Raw genomic sequence first — 17604 nt, 5'->3', positions numbered from 1 at the left:
AAATTAAATTATCAATTATCAATCGTGAATACCTTAATAAATCACGAGGAGGAGGAAGAGGGAAAGAGAAATGTTAGCATTGAAACCCGTTGTCCGATGCCCGATGCAAAACCTTCGTGTTTCATGAATATGTTTTGCGAGCGTCTCTGTTGCGGTTGGCAAACCTTTCCCATCGATTTGCAATTCTGTTATGGTAGGTGTCTGCGGATATTGTCTCCCGAGGTGGTGCATGTCTCGTGTTTACGTGTTGCGGATGAGCGTGTCGCCGATGTAGTGGAGGGGAGGGTGGTTTTTTGGTACACGACGAATACAAGGGAGGGGGGAGATGTATACGGATGGAGATATATCGCGATGCCCAGCGTTATATAGCTGGTATAACCGTGAACAGGTATGCGGTAAACTGTGATTTCGAGTGTGTGTACTGCACTGGGGTGTGGCTGGAAACGGTGGTCGAATAAAATAAAGTGTAGAAATATGGAGAGTTTGGGGGGGAGAGCGACTTCCAACGAAAGAGGAAATAAAGTTTCTCGTACTGTTGGCGCAGCATTTTTTCTCTGAAAATGTTTGAATATATTATTTTTTCTCCCTGAACACGTTCGTATACAGAAAAACTGGAATTATGTGATATATTTCGTTATTTGTAAATATATATTATTATTATTTTCTAATTTTGTTCGTATTTTCGTGAGTGGATTTAATTTCTATGAATAGATTTCCCGATGATTCCTGAGAAATTATCGTAGAATTGTATATGATTCGCGAATTGCGAATGTATAGTAGTAAAAATAGTATAAAGAAATATGGTTTGAAAGAAAGGAAAGAAAGGAATGCGCAACGAAAGAGGAAAATAAAGTTTTTCTTGGCAACTTTTTTTCTTTTCTTCGAATGACGAATATTATTTTTCGCATTACTCATAATTTTATACATTACTTGTAATTTTGTTTGTATCCATAACTGAAGATTTAATTGGGTTAAATAGGATAAAAATTCCGTGATCCCTGAAATTATTGCATAAAATTGTCAAGGCGAGTCAACGAAACAAATTCCTTTCGTTCAAGAAACAAAAAGATATCTGACGAGACGAGATAAAAGATTAAGGGGACTAAAAGAGGAGACTACAAAGATTCTGTTCACTGAAAAAGAAAAAGTAAAAAAAAAAGAAAGGAAGAATGGTCAAAGTGGTCGCGATCTGAAGAGACCGCCGGTAAAAACGAACTGCCTTAATTTAAAGTTGCGTACGGGATTTCAGACTTTTACTTTCACGAGTTTCTTGCCTCGCGAAGGAAAAGGGAGAGGGGAGGTAGGGGATGGGGGTGGATTGTCCCCATTTCTGAGAACTCGTTACGTTTTCGTCGCAGGGAATTACGGCACTTTGACTAAAACCAGTTAAAGTCTCGTCGTGGAGAGTTGCGACTAAACGGGCCTTGATCCTCGTAATCTCGTCGAGGCGAACGCATCTTCTTGTAGTAGTTTCATAATTTCATTGATAAATGTCTTCGCCGTTTAACGGGCGAGATCCCGCCCGAGTAAAATCGCCAGACACTTTCTTCGATGAAAATTCGAAAGATAACGCGTCACTCCGTCCCCAGAGTTTCGTTCTTCCCTTATATAAATAAGGCCGAAATTACACTTATCTGTTGTATCTCTTTATTTCTTTAACTGGAAAACGATAGAAAATTTTTTACACACATACATATATATAATAACGAAACGAAAGTTTTATTATATATATATATAGTTATTATTACTATATATATATAGTTTATTATTATATATATAAAGGAAAATATTGGTTGGAAAATTAGCTCAAGAATCTCCAGTTAACCGATATTTTTTATAATACATTATATATATCATAAGCAAAAGTGTTTACATTTTCTGGTGTAATTCGAAGTTTTAGAAAGGAAGTATGCATATATTTTTCGTGGAAGATGTTCAAATATTTGTAAAAAAAAAAATAAATAGAACGGGGAAAACGATCGGGGAAGAAAGGAAAGTTTAATGAAACCGAACGGAACGGGCAGAAGATGCGAACGGTGGCGCCACTGAAATGAAGCGGAAACGGTGGAACGTTGACACGCGGGCGGGAAAGAAATGCATATTCCGAATGGAGTTCTCGGGTAACACTCGTCGATACACAATGGGCCATCAGTTACAATGACTTGGAACGAGTCCCAATATTATCTTCCATTATGACGCGCATCGAGTTTCTTCCGGACAATAAAATCTCTTTTTGAATCTACGGCAGAACACGGTTGCAAAGTGGAGCGCGGTATAACGAATCGTTTCGATTTGTCAGACTCTCCCTTTTACGGTTTTTTTCCTTTTTTTTTTTTTTTTTTTTTCCTCTCACCACGATGAATGAAAAACTAGATACTAGATCACGATTCGTTGGAGAAATTTCATCGTCAAACAATTTCTCGTTTTCTCTTGTATTTATTTTTCAGATTGTTTTACGATTTATATATTTATTCATTTCGGCTAATTTGAGACGACACTCGATTAGAACTGGTTATCTTTCCTTTGGCGATAATAAAACGATATCAAAATTCAACAAAATATTTCAACGCGCCTCGCGAAACTTTCTTTCTGATATTTCGTATAAAAATTACGGTGCACGCTACTCTCACCCTGGGAAAATAGAGTAGCATAGAAAATGGCAACGTGGCGAACTCGGGCTATTGTATTTCAGGGGAGAACTTTGCGCGTACGTGTGCCATCATCGCGAATATAAAATTGTGTAACCAATAAAAGCGCTACTGGAAAAGAGATAGATAGAAAACTGAACTATTTTTCTCAAATCGAATTAATCAATTGCAAATAAAAAAAAGGGAAAGAGGAAGAGGAAGAGAATTCAATTACAAAAAAGGAAGAGAATTCTAACCTATTCTAAGATTCACAAGCCGAGGGCTATCGAACGTTCGATCATTCTTCCATCTTGTGGAAGAAAATCGAAATACTCTTTTTTCTCTCTCCCCACGCTTGCTCGCGTGGCGTCCACTTTAATTAACCGATCTCCTCGAATTCCTGTGAAACGTTACTCGCCAACGTTGCAAGAATTCTCAGGTAGGGCGTCGGTATCCCTTCTTTCCCCGGTCGGCGGACATTCGGACGGCGACAACAAAATTACACGAGGAAAATTCTCCAGGAAGCTTTTCAACTTTCTCGTGGAAAACTCGTGGAAAAGAAAGGAGGAGGAAACTCGAGGAAGCGTTGAACGCAATTAGGGCGTACGGGCGAAAATAGAAATTTCCAAAGGGACGTCTTACTCTCCGGCGAGAAACCACCCTCCTTCCTCCTCCTCTCTACTTTACCGACCGGTCGGTCCACTTTACTACTAGGACGGATTTAATGAATGAACAAGCGACGAAAGAGGGGGAGGAAAGGAGAAAGAAAAAGAAAGAGAGAGAAAGAGAAAAAAAGAAACTTCAAAGGGCAAGAACGGCCGCGTAACAGGAGTTAGAGAAGAAGGTCTGGGAACAGTGGAAAAGAGCGGAAGTAAAGTAGCGACAAAACCTCAATCCCTTTAATGGAGACAAATCCCCCTCTGCTGCGGCCTTCTGCGAAAGAGCATGGGAGGCGGACAATTTGTAAGAGTATATCCTACCTAGCCTTATATTAGTACCCAACGCCGGGGTGGTGGCCTCCACCACCGGCCAATCATCCTCAGACTACTCTCTCCTCCCTCTCCCTCCCTCCAACCTTTTCTCCAGAGAGTTTCCTCTCCCTCCGCCCGTGAAATCGGGCAGGGGTGCACACACGCGTTGGTGAAATTATAAAATTAACGAGCGGCATCCATCAGCCGACATAATGCCGAGCATTAAGCCCCGCGAAACGAACTTTTTGCCTGGCCACTCAATCTTGGTTAAATCTCTCTCTCTCTCTCTTTCCTTCCTTCTCTTCTCGTCCAAGAGTGTCCCTCTCGCTCAGCGTTATCGCGCAACGTCTCTCTCACTCACTCGCAACGTCTGTCTCACTCGCTCACTCGCAATATCTGTCTCTCTCACTCGCTCACTCGCAACGTCTGTCTCTCTCTCACTCGCTCACTCGCAACGTCTGTCTCTCTCTCACTCGCTCACTCGCAATATCTGTTTCTCTCTAACTCGCTCACTCGCAACGTTTGTCTCTCTCTCACTCGCTCACTCGCAATATCTGTCTCTCTTACTCGCTCACTCGCAACGTCTGTCTCGTTTCGTTAATGTAACCGGGATGGATGGATGGATGGATGGAACGTGCGATACGTGAGCGTATGCGCGTTTTTTCTCGATGTACGCTCGAGGTTTCGTTAGTTTGAACTTTTTTTGAACTGATGGTGGGCTTGGTTTTGACGTTCTCGCGTAAGCAGCGAAGCCGGCTACTTTCGGAATGCAATTTATCACCATCCTTATCCCTATGTGGCCGCATAGAAAATTCTTAACCGGGATGGATCCTTCGCTCATTGAGTTAACTTTTCTTTGAGGAAGATATCGCGGATGATCGTGGTAATTCTTGATTATTTGATCGTTTTCGAAGGTTATTTTTATAATTCGAGATTGGCGAGATTATTATTGACTTTGAGGGAAGAGTGTTGTTCGTAAGGAGGGATGCGATTATTGGAATGTAATTTATTTGAGATTCTCATAAAAAGGTTATAAACAAGTAAACGTTATTTTTCTAGATAGGCATCTGATATAACTTGAAAATATATTACTTGTTTTGTCTCATCTTGGAATTACTAATTTAAATTTTCTAATTTTTACATTCTCTCGTTTTAAATGTCGTTTAAAAATTTTATACGAATTTTCGGTTCGATTGGAACGATCTATAAATTTTCGTACTAGTTTATCAACTAATTATGATAACATCGTGCCTCGCGCTGTTATTATCGATGATACGCCGAAGGCAACATAGTTTGAGATTGTTTTTGCTTGGAAAATCGATGAGGCAAAGTGACACGTCGATCTTTCGGATATGAATCCTTCCAAACTCGATCGATCAGCATCGATTATTACGTTACGTTATCAACTTGTGTAAGTTTGTCCGGGAAACATCGTGTAATTAATGTAGAGATTGGCGAGATACATTATGAGTAAGTAAATGAGAATTATTTTTTCTTTTTTTTTCCTTAAAAGAATCGAAAACGAAACGAAAATCCTCTTCCTATCGAATTCAAAATTTTTGCTATTCTTTATTGTTCCGTTCAAATTTAAACAATTTTACCTCGAAATTGTAAGAAATTCTCGATCGTGTAAATTGAGAATTGGTTGGCAGTTTTCTCAGTGGCGAACCTTTGATCTTCATTACCATCCGTTACGTTCGAGGCACGAACTCGATAGATTTCTTCAGAAGTTCCATCGACGTCAAGAAGATCGTGATAAATTGCGATCGAAAAGTGCTCCTAAGAAATAAATCGACTGGATCGCGTAAAAACTTGGATAATCGCGGGGGAAGTAGTTTTTGTTGACTTTCCTACTACGCAGAGCCAAGACGTTAGAAATCTCGTTTGTTTTAGTTACACGACCTTTTCCAAAGCGTTTCGGATAACGTCTCGAAGATTAAACTATTTCTTTTTTTTTTTCGAGAGAGAGAGAATGAAAGAGAATTATAGAATTAAGATAGAAATTAAGATAGAAAAGAGATTACAAATTTTTCCTTCTTTCGAAATATTCAAAATTTTTAACTCTAAAATCTTCTAAAAACCTATATATATATTCTTTAAAAAAAAAAAAAAACAAGAAGCGTAACAATTACAGTAATCCTAATTCGCGTCAAGATTCAAAGAAATTTCGAAAAAAAGAAGAAAAAGAGGAAAAATTGAGGTATCCGTTCTCCGTTTCCCTTCTAATCAAAATCACAGGTAATACGAGAAAATTACTCTCAATTAACGAAACTTTGAACCCGTTGATCAAAGAAGAATCAGCACCAAGGGCCGCGCCAACCCATCCCCGTGAAATCACTCCCTCTCTCTCTCTTTCTCTCTCTCAACGACAAACGAACAAAAGAAGCGGAAAAGCGGAGAAGAAAGAAGGGGAAAGGAAAAAAAAAAGACTTATAAAAATTCTCTAGGAGGAGGCTACCTGCTATCGTCGAATCTCCCTGAGAGAAATTTAATTTCCCTGTCCTGTCTTGTCCTGTCGTCCTGATCTTCGCTCGACACTCGACCGCGAATCACTATGACAGAATGTTTTCATATAATATCAAAAGCTCGTGAACGCGCGCGCGCGCGCGCCACCCTTGCGGACCACTCAATCATCCCTCTTAATCCGGGTGGCTAAGGTCTAAAGGACTAAAGGTAATCAAGATAAACTACTCTCCCCGGGGGGAATTCGAAGTTGCAGCTGCTTCGAAGGAGACATCGAAGTAATTAATTCGTATCTTTCGGCCCGTCCTCCCTCCCCTTTTCTCGTGTTCTTCTTCCTGTTCTTCTTCTTGTCACGAGGCGGGTGAAATAAAGTAACGAAAAGAAGAAAAGTTATATCTTTCTTTCCTCCAGGAAACTAAAGCTTATGAAATAGACGTTTCAATTAGCGCTGTTCGGCTATTCGAATACCAGGGGATTAGAATCGGCTCCACTACTCAAGTTCAGCGTAAATTACTCTGATGAAATTAAAAGCGTCCCTCCTTCTTTCGTTTCTCTTCTTTCGCTTATTGGCTCTCGTTTCTTTGGCTATTTTACCTCCTATTAAAATACGATCTCGTTGTCTCTCGGGGGAGGAGGGAGCAAGCCCCTCTTCCCTCCCTCAATTGCCAGAGGCTGGTCAAGGTATATTATTGTAATCTTCAGCTTTGATCTCTCTTTTCTTTCTTTCTTTCTTTCTTTCTTTCTTACTTTTTCGTTATTATTATTGTTATTATTATTATTATTATTATTATGGTTTTCCTCAAAGTTAACGGAACGAAAGTACACTCGTTCGAGAGTTGAAGGGAAGGGGTTTTTTTGAGGGGGAGGGGAGGAATCGAGGAGAGGATGTGGGCACGTAAATTGTAGAGTTCTGTGACGTTAATGTGGTCGGTGTGTACGTGGTGCATGTAAAGTATGAATAATGTATAGGAAACGTTTTATGCGGTATATGTATATATATATATATAGAGAGAGAGAGAGAGAAAAATGAGGCAAATTTTGGTTGTAAAATTTGCATTAAATGTTAATGCGTTCGCAATTTGAACAAAGTTTATGGAGTTTTAATTTCGTGTTATTCGGTACAAAAATTGCAGTAGGAATATCGTATCGCTTTTCAAAATAAAACTTGGCCCTCTCTTATCCTCTCCCCACTAATTCCATTTTTGGAACTATAGAAATAGAAAGTTTCTATCCAGATTCCATTTGATTTCGAATTACACGGGGTTGAAACGTTTGTCGGGTAAAACAATCTGTCGATAAAATAAAGCAAAACGGGTACGGATACTTTGTCGGGCTAGCGTTAGAATCGCTTTCAAAGTAAATCCTCCGTTTAATAGAGGATGCTACTTCCGTCGCCTGGAAACGTGAAAATTCAATGTATAAACACGCGTAAGGAACAAAGGGGTTAAAACGGTTACTCCCCTTTCGTTACATCAGAAACGTTCGTTTCAATTATCTCTCGAGAGGATGTAACACCCTCTCACGGGGGCCCTCCTCGCCCTCATAAATATTTATACGTAATTCCTTGGCAATTTATCGTATATTTATACAAAGTCACGGGACCGAGGAACGGTTGAGAGGAGAAGAGAAGAGGAGAAGAGAAGAGAAGAGGAGAGGAGAGGAGAGGCGTCGAAGCGGGATGGAGCCGGCGAGAAGTTAAGCGCTTTATGTTCGAGCCAGGTTAATAGGGATTCTCGCTTAGCAATGTCGACAGCGTAGGCGAACGACGCTTTGCCGATTTGTCCCGTGTAGAAGTTGGCGTGGTGGTGGTGTTGCACCCTCTTCCGTTTGAAGCGGTCATCGGTGCATAGAAAGCGCGGAAAAATTCTGTTTTCGCTAACGCCACTTCTTGTTTGCGTTCCTCGTGCACGATGCAGGGGAAGGATTTTTTATTTTTTTCCATTTTTTTCCCCTCCACCCTGTTTCAGATCCCTTTCTCTCTCTCTCCTCCCTTTCTCTTCTTTTTTTATTTCTGCTCGAGTTCTAAAGGGTACTTTTTAATTCCGATTTTTTTGTCCGTATTTGTTGTTTATGCGAAAGTTATGCGAAAAACAGGAAAAAGTGATATACGCGTAACCGTGTGGTTCGGATCGCTTGCAAGCATTTTCAAATTCCCAGCGAGATATTTGTATTTCATGAAATTAAAGTTGGTAAAATAATTGTCATTATTCGAAATGAAATATGAATTCCTTTTTATCCATGCTGCTATGTTAAGCTCGTTGCATTCGTATTTTTTATATTGTTATAAAGCAGATCATGGAAAAAGAAACATGTTCGTGTAACGTTTCACATAAAAATTATTAGAATATCATAAATGTATTTTCATTCTATAATAATGTATAAAAATATCCCAATGTAATACAATTATCTAATATATATGCTATATATATGCCCATTCAGACATTCTGTTAAAAAATATTTCTGCAAAAATTTCTGAATAGAAGCAGAAGTGATCTCGCGAAATACCACATTCTCTCTAGATAAAGGAACGCCGGTATAAAAATCCGGTGTACGCGATCGGTGTACAGGAGCGGACAACATTTCCCGTATGTGGAACGACGTACACATATCCCTTTTGATTGTACGGGGTCCGAGGAGAACGCGACGCGCCGCAAGAATTCGCGTTACGTTGCGAAGAAATCCCAAGAAGGATTAAAGAGTTGGGGGAGGAGGAAGAATGGAACGCTAAACGGCTTCTGGACGAGGCAGGCATTCCCTTAGCTAAGGCTATCCCGCGGGAATATTTATATTCTCGCCACTTACCCGCTGTAAATCCCTGGCCGGCAATTAAGGTTGGCCGGCAAACGGGTCTCGTTTCGTCTAGTCTCGTCTGCCGGGCGTCCAGTTTGCAGCCTTGTAACTCTCGACGGTCGTTAACGTGGACTATCATTGCACACACGGTGCCGGTTACCGTGCATGATGTGTTCGTCTTTCTCCATCTTGTTCATCCTTGTACGATGCTTGTCCGCGTGGCCCCACTCGTTAGTCCCTCTCATCGCCGCAAAATGTTACCGCATTATCCTTTCGCATCCGTGTAGCACGTAGCCTCACATTTGTAATTTTAGATTCGAAACGGGCTTCAACTGAAACGAGTTTTAAATAGAAGGGTTGTTGGTGACTTTTAGATGGTGAAGAATGGCTTGCACAAGTGTTACGAATTCTAGGATTATTTGGATTGTAATGTAACTCATATGGTTTAGTGATAAAGTTATTTTTTTATTTGTTATTTGAACCTTTTCTAATATTCTCGTGAACTATGAATAGAGTTGCTATGTTTTAGGAAAATTAATCTCTCCGCAAAGAATTGATTTCAATATTAAAAAATTATACGATTTATAGGTTATGCATCTCTCGATATTAATATAAAGAAATAAAACGAAATTGTAAAGTAAAATATTAATAAGATACTAAAAATTAATTATAATTGATCGGTAAAGATCGATTGGCAAAGTTACTTAATTATTTTAATATCCTATTGCGCAGTTCTCCGAGTATGAATATAAAGTTATTTGTGCGTCAAATATTCCATTCAATTTCGTACTTATTGCACAAACATTTTCAATCATCGATGATTACTACTATCTTTATAACACAACATAAAATAAAACAATCTATTTATAACTATATCGTTATATTATAACTAAATATCCCGTTACATTCCGTACATCATTAGACGGATATTCGTCTCGCTATTTTTAAACGCCATTACACGATACACTACGCCGTATATACGATATACCGTGCATATTTACGTGCGAATATCACGCGCGTTCACTAGTGTTCCAACATAACGAATAGTTACCTCGATAATCTGGCTTCGTTCTAACTCGTTAACCTTCGTCGTTTTGCGTGAAATGTTTATACAAGGCATATAGCATCGGTGAAGGCAGGATACGTATAAACACTGTTACGTAGCACTGACGTAAGATTTGTCACGTATACTACGACAACGACGACGACGACGACGACGACAAGTTTCGAGAAAGTTTTGTCCCGCGGTTTATGGCCTCTTGTAATTTGCCGTGAATCTCGCGTCTTCATACCGTCACACTCGGGTCAACTGCACTCCCTCGTTAACTCGCCACGTGCTTGTAAAATCTCGTCGAATTACTGTACCGCATGGCCGTGCGCGTTTCGTCACGCCAAACTCGCCAGCTGCGTCGAAAATAAATCATACCGCCACGATGCCGCGACGCTAGCGACATACCTGATGCTTCGTGTGGCATCATGGCGGAAAAAAAGCAGTAACGAATTTCACGTGACGAGTAAATGAAATCGAGCGACAAATCATTCGCGTTAGAGTTGACGTTATTTTAAACTAGCTGTTTTAACTTCACTTTGATACTCACTTGTTATTTTTATTCTTTCGTCCGTGTTACTTGTTACGAACAAGTGTGTGAAACGTGTGATATAATGTGTCTGCGAGATGATTGCGTGAGTGATGATTATTTGGCTGAAAATTTGGCGAGAATGTAACAGTACGTGTTTTCTTCTGTATTTGAGAAATTCAAGTTTGAATATTGACTCAGGTATTTACTTAATTAAAGTTTGAATGATATTTTGAATGATTTTTGTATATGATGAATATACGATATTATTCCTTTAGCGAGTTAGGTTAAGATATATAATTACTTCATTTACAATGCTACAGTTGGACGATTTCTCTTCTTTTCTTTTTTGAAAATGAGATATTGTTTGTTCGACACGAACTACGATCGTCCAATTACCATAATATTCAATGTAATTAAAACGTGTTAAACGATACGTAAACTCGGAGAAACTTTACTCTTAGTACTTAATATTTTATTACGTTATACTCGAACGAATATATTTGCATGAAGCTAGAACAGTTTCTATTTGTATAGAATTAATTTAATTCTTATGTTTTCTGAATCTCTTAGATAAGAAAAATTCTTTCTACATACTTTTAATACGTCTGATATATCATCGACAATTTTTATTTAATCTTATCATTTTCACTTGTTACGCATAATCTCGACATTAAATTTTTCGATCGTATATACGCATATCTCGACGATAATTCGTATATTAAACAGGTTGTCCACTTTATTCGTAATTATTTCGTTCAAGAAAAAGATTAATGTAACTGAATATTAATACCAATATTGAATGCAACCGGGAATCGGGAAAATAATTCATATTCCAGGCATTCGCGTTTATCATCGCAATTCTGAAGGATTGAACACGGCTGAGCGATGGCTAAGGGGGGCTGAGAGGGTGGTTAAGGGTGGTTGAAATCAAAGCGGCACACAGTCGCGCCTGTTAAGCGCGAATCAGAAGTCAGGAGTTAACGTAATACCCTGTAACGATCACTGGCATCAGATGTACCGAACGACGGTAAATGAAACGCGAAACGATAAATCATACACGCCGTCGCATACCGCGGTTATGTTTTTCGATCTCCATGCAGATGGCTTGTAAACGTTCCATTAATCGAGATTGCGCCGTTCTAATAACGACCACGATCCATACACCCGGTATGCATGATGAAAATCGAAATCGCTTTATTGGCCGCAATCAGAGCGATACGGTTCAAAAGGGGAAATACTTGCTTCCTTTTCGTTTCGATTCGCCTAGATTCGTGATTCATCGATGCCGACCATTGTTGAGAAGGTAATCGTTGCAACGTTTGTTACGATGTTCAATTCGTTCGGTTCATCGGTATCGAGGAACAAACAAATTTTTTTTTGTTTTCAAAGAAGGTAGAACGAAGAATTTCTTTTCGAAAATCGAAGAAAGAATCCATCCAAAAATTCGAGAATTATTCTGATTTAAAATTCCACGGTCCAGAAATAATTCGTGCTCTATTCCTTCGTAAACGTTTTCTGAATTAACAAAGGGACGAAGTGCACGCGAATTAATACGGAAGAATGCAGTTACGATTTTTAGTAACCCGGTAATTAAACGAGTGTTCTACTCAAAGGAGTTGGGTTACCCGGAGCAACCTTAAGGGTTGTTAACTTCAACCTCGTGGATGGAAGGAGAAGGGGAAGCAAGACGGACGAGAGAAGGGCTTGTGAAGAATAGATTTGAGGGTCGGTGAAAATGGGATGGAGGATGTTCGTCTGGTTTTTAAAGTGTACTTTCTTCCCCTTCTTGTTTGTTCCCACTCTTGTTTTACCACCACTTTTATTTCTCTGGATACGTTCTTCACCTCTCGATCGTTGAAAGCAGATTCTTGGTTAAAATAGTCTATTGAATCTCTTTCTACATTGTTTTTATTTTTTTTTTTTTTTTTTTTTTACAAGATTTATCTCTTTTACATTATTCGTAAATTATATACGAAAAGGAATATTAATAGAAATATCGTACGTATTATTGTACGAATATTTCGAGATTATTTGTCTCGTTCTTCACGAATCATTGTAATCTTGTATGTTTCTGGAACATCTCCAGCTCTCGCGTTCCCTAATTTTTGAATTTTTTGAACCGTATTTTTATTTAGCAGGATTATTTATACAATCAGTTTAGAATTCTGTATTGTTGCAGCGTGTATCGCGAGGCTTTGTTCCAAGTTTGAACTCATAAAGCAAACATGCACAAATAACAATGTTAGCAACAGACATTTTCCAGCGAGTTTTTTTTTTTTTTTTTTTTAACCGAAATGATAAGCCGAGTACAAACTTTCGTAAAATAAAAGGTAATAAAAACAAGCGAAATAGCAAAAGCAATAAAAAGTGATAAAATATTTGGACGCTGAGTGGTAAAATGACCGCATGAAAAAAACCTCGCGAACTTTCTCGACCACGTACCGATAGGAAACGTACTGCTATTTATTTTCAAACTTGATACAAATAAATACGTTGGTCGTTCAAATTAATCCTCAAAAATTCTCTTCAAGTCTAATAATCTTCACACAAAAATTAAAACAATATAATATATAAAGAAAAAGAATCCCTCTTATTTCGACATTTGAAAAATTTTAGAAAGAAAAATTAAAATTCGTCTTTATCCTTCGTTCGAGAAGAAACAAAAAAAAACACCATAAATAAGATTTCCAAACGCGGATCGATTAAATTTAAAATCTCGTTAAACCCAGACTTTTCGTGGATTAGAGCGGCCGAATAATCGGGCTCGCGTTACATAAATAAGAAGGGGAGGCGGTTATAGCGGCGGAAATGAAGAAATAGAACGGGGCGAGAAGAATGGTGGAGGGTGTCGAGGGGTGAGGAGGGATGGAAACAAGAAGCGCGGAGGAGGGTGTCGAAATACCCCGGCGTTGGAAAATTCCATGCATACGCGAGTATCGCGAAAGCAACGCGGCATAAACAGCCGGCCGTGTAATAATAATGCTCCAAGATTCACAATCCTTCTTCCTGCTCTCTGAATTTTCCGTTTCAATGTCCGATTCATCCGCCGATCCTTTTTTAATCGGGAGGGACGACGATCATTTTTATACGAATCGATCGAAAATGATTCGTTTTAATAATGGCGGCCGATAAATGATTTCGAAGCGCGATACGATCCCGTGATATCGTTAGATGGGCACACGCTCTGAACGTGGGGGGAATAATGAAAGAGGGGTTCGGGTATCGATCCGCCAATTGTTATCGGTTGGTATCGGTTACGCGTCGAGTTTCACGCGGGAATATCGCGAATTTAATCCTTAATTGTCGGATATGCTCGCGAGAGATTCCCTTGGTCTTTAGACGAGATTCGAGGCGGTAAGATAAGGTAAAAGTTTTCAACTTTTTTTCTCCAATATTGACGAATTATAAAACTTAACGTTATTTCTCGACTTTTTTTCTTTCTTCTTTTTTTTTTTAGTGATAATTATTCTCGATTTCGCGATTATAACAAATCTCTTCAAGTCTAATAATCTTCACAATTAGGTGAAGAAATGGTACGAAATTGGGAAGAGATTAAAACAATATAATATATAAAGAAAAACAATCCCTCTTATTTTGACATTTGAATATTTGAGAGTTTTGTAAACGTGTTTGCAGTATTTCATTTTCGATTTCTTTCGTATAAGATATAATTTTTTATTAATAGCGATTAATTCTTACGTGCACCGAATTCCTTTAAATTTCAATTTCTTTAAAATAGGCTTATATAAATTTCATTGAATGGTTGCTTTCTCTTTCGTTCCAATCTTGGCCGCTATACGATTCCTCGGTCCCAATATCTTCCTTTCCTCTAAATTAAACAATACCGCGTCAAGCGAACTGGCCGTTCGCTCGCAAAATTCGAGGCAAGATGGTCGCAAACGGGCGACCATTCCCCCCTTTGCCGGGCGGAATTGCTTTTCTCTTGTCGGTCGAGGAGAAGAAGCGAGGAGGAACAGCGAGAGAAGGGGAAGAAGGGGGTAGCGATGACATCGGTGCATCCTGTCTGGAGCAACGAGCTTGGAAGAGAAACTGTGCGAGGGGGTGACACCAGGAGGGTAGAGAAAGGAGGGGTGAGAGAGAAGCGTTGGACGACGACTCGAAATAGCTTGTTGCATTCAGACGAGGATAAGCCGTGGCAGCCTCCATCTTGTTTACTTTGTAGAATGGTTCGCTGGTATTTGGTACCCTACCCTCTCCTTCATCCCTTCTTTCTCTTCCTCCCTCCCATCTCTCAGCGCGGCTTGTAAACGTTCGACCCTTCGTCTCGACGCCCATCCTCCCTCTCCTCCCTCCTCCATGTTCCTCGTCATTGCTTTTATTTCGCCGCTGGCCTTGCGGATGATACGATGAAATATGTAAAGGAATGTGTTCACGAGGTGAAAACGTTTCGCAGACGGAAGATACTCGAGCGCGGGAAAATAAGTACCGCTCCAGGAACTTGTTTCTGACGACAATGGGACGAGGTGGTCCCTATATTGCTTTGTAGCTAAATCGATACGCAATCGCGATGCCGCGAGATCTTCAGGCCCGTGTTTCTCCAAGTAATAATCTTGAAAAATCCTTATCGACGTTTGTTATTTCGACGTATCTTATATCCATAGCAAGTTTAGAATATTGAACATATTCTATAGAGTATTTCTCAAATTATATTATAGTTTTTATTTTTAGATTCATTTTTATTTGCACGACAGTATATATTGTATATAAAATAATTCGAGTTCGAGTAATAGTAACTTTTAATAATTTGATGAAAAATAGCACGCTATATGTATATATATATATATATGTATATACGACGCGCATGCGCATGCGCATGCGCACATAAGTTACACGGGAACGTGAATCGTCCGTTATGATAAATTGTTGATCGAGCGATATTGTAAGAGGTCCACTGTCCCTGTGGGAGTAGGAGGACAACGGTGGTTGTCGACTTATTAAATTTACCGGGCCACAAATTTCAGGGCGGGGAAGACGGTGGATTTGGGGTCCACGGGAACGACCGTATACGTATAACCGCTCGGCGCTCGTGCTAGACGGTATAATGTACAACTTCAGGACCGCCAAATTCCCTCCTAAATACCCCGCCTAACTGGCTTACTGGGCGCAGCTAGAACCACGGCCAGTGTGCAAGTGGTGGCGCTGCCTCCTCGCCTTTCTCAGGCTTACCATGCACGCGTGTATCACCCAAGGTTCCTAGGCCCGATATTACCCCGGCAAATATCTCGTAAATACACCGACCCAGCTTCGCTTTAGGAATTCTGCCTTTCCCCATGCGGCCTGACAATTAACGCTACGACCATAGTTGGAGATATGATAAAACTAACGTCTGCGTTACAGTTTCTGGATAGTTAAGTTATTTATATAGTTTGAATGGTATTTTGTTCTTTGTGTTATTTGTATTCTTTTTTTTTTTTTTTAATGAATTATGTTGCAATCTTCTCTTATTTTTTTTTAAATGGAATTCTGAAAATTTGTTTGTATTATTCCTTCTCAGTAAAAGAGGACAATTTGTAGAATTTTAAAATTATCGAGTAATAAGATAGAAGTTGTTCCATTTGGTTAGCAGTTTTTAAGTTACCGAAGGGAAAATATGGTATACAACGGAAACTTTGGCGAGCATCTTAAACTTCAAACATTCGACGTACAATCGTTGTCGTTTCGAGAAAAATATTTCCTAAGGTTCACCGATGCGGACAAATTTTGTTGTACGAGTTTGCGATGATTTCTTCGAAAGTTGCCATTTCTTCGCGAAATGGCAGCAACTTGGGTGAAAAATCTTCCAGAAAGAATATAGTAGAAAAAAAAAAAAAAAATAGATGCAAATATTTATCATATACCATCACTCATATCCGAATACTTCGTTTACTCTATTTCTCAATAATATTTTGCCTCGTATATTCGTATATTTCTTCGAAAGTTACCATTTTTTCGCGAAATGGCCAGCGACTTGAGTGAAAAATTGTATCCACCACTCGTGTTCGAATATCCTATTTCTCAAATCTCACATTTTGCCTTGTATACTCGTGTACATTCCTCACGAATTAAAACACGATATAACATTAAGATACGAACAAATTTTGTTTTGATGATTTTTTCGAAAGTTGCCATTTACGAATACTTATCATTCAATAATATTTTACCTATATTACGAATCAAAACACGATACAAGATTATCAAGCGTCCATTAATCGAGCAACGATATATTTATCTCAAGAATCTCTCGTGCACACGAATTTCGTGACGCGGGGAGAAAAGAAAAGAGAGGAGGGACAATTCCCCTCTGGACAAGCAGGTTTTAAGTAACGTCGTGGCCCGTCTCGTGCTTCCCTTAACGAACTTTGAAGGATTCGGCCGACGAAAAAGAGGAAGGAGCGCGAGAAGAAGATTTGAGGAAAGAGTGGAGGAGGAGGAGGAGTGAAAGTGAGGGAGCAAAGACGACGGAGGGTCGAAGCAGAATTCGAATACGGGCGAGGGGCAAAGGAGAGAAAAGAGGGTGGAAAAAGAGAGAGAGAGAGAGAGAGCTTGGCATCCGAAGGACGGAAAGCCAGAGAATGGAGAGACAATACAGTCAGCAGCAGACGCGGCAAATTGCCCGTTAATAATCCGTAGCAGGGGGGAATGGAGGGTGGATAGGGGTGAGCGGGGGGAGGGGGGCGTCCCTCCCTCTCGATTTCGTCGAACGAAGGGGAGGTGGATGAAATATTCCTCTCTGATCCGATGTAATTGCGACGTCGTGCTTGAAAATTCTCTGCCGGTATTCTCTGCTCTTTTCTTTCGAACACACATATACGCACACGCGTTTTTCTCACTCTCACTCTTTTCTGTGAAAGTATAAGAGCATAGTGGCCAGTCTCTCTCTCTCTCTCTCTCTCTTTTTCTTTCTCTTTTGAAATCTCGTTTCATCTCAACTAACCGGGTGGGAATGAACTTTTCATTGGGAGTTTCATTGTTTAGTTGGTTCTGGGGAAAATTTGGAAGGAGATGGTATAAAATCGGTGAACTGAAAGGGGATAATTCTTTTGTGAGACAGAATATAAATATAAAATGGAATTCCCTTTGCGGAGGGGGAAAGAAAATAGTCGATTTAGAATTTTGTAAGGGAGGGGGGAAATAGAAAATAATTATTAATTAAAAAATAATTTTTAATTAAAT

The 17604-nt window shown here is 39.5% G+C and overlaps 1 protein-coding gene and 3 long non-coding RNA genes across 4 annotated transcripts in view; 2 read left to right on the top strand and 2 right to left on the bottom strand.

Moving 5' to 3' along the window:
- Window positions 1–3298, bottom strand: part of LOC116185378 — a 12631-nt gene extending 9333 nt beyond the window's left edge. Inside the window, exon 1 of the long non-coding RNA XR_004150219.1 lies at window positions 3288–3298. This is a non-coding gene — a long non-coding RNA (uncharacterized LOC116185378). The remainder of the gene's footprint in view (window positions 1–3287) is intronic.
- LOC116185379 overlaps window positions 1–8356 on the top strand; it is a 17365-nt gene extending 9009 nt beyond the window's left edge. The window contains exon 3 of the long non-coding RNA XR_004150220.1: window positions 7978–8356. This is a non-coding gene — a long non-coding RNA (uncharacterized LOC116185379). The remainder of the gene's footprint in view (window positions 1–7977) is intronic.
- LOC102677099 (CUGBP Elav-like family member 2) overlaps window positions 1–17604 on the top strand; it is a 197121-nt gene that overhangs the window by 25189 nt on the left and 154328 nt on the right. The window lies entirely within an intron of this gene.
- Window positions 3725–4330, bottom strand: LOC116185380. The gene is made up of 2 exons (XR_004150221.1): window positions 4181–4330; window positions 3725–3954 (listed from the first exon to the last, which is right to left on the bottom strand). It is a non-coding gene; the product is annotated as an uncharacterized LOC116185380 (long non-coding RNA).

This window comes from Apis dorsata, unplaced genomic scaffold, assembly GCF_000469605.1.
Source record: "Apis dorsata unplaced genomic scaffold, Apis dorsata 1.3 scaffold_168, whole genome shotgun sequence".
Lineage (NCBI taxonomy): Eukaryota > Metazoa > Arthropoda > Insecta > Hymenoptera > Apidae > Apis > Apis dorsata.
The sequence above is the reverse complement of the archived record's forward strand: the minus strand, read 5'-3'. Positions and strand labels throughout refer to the sequence as shown.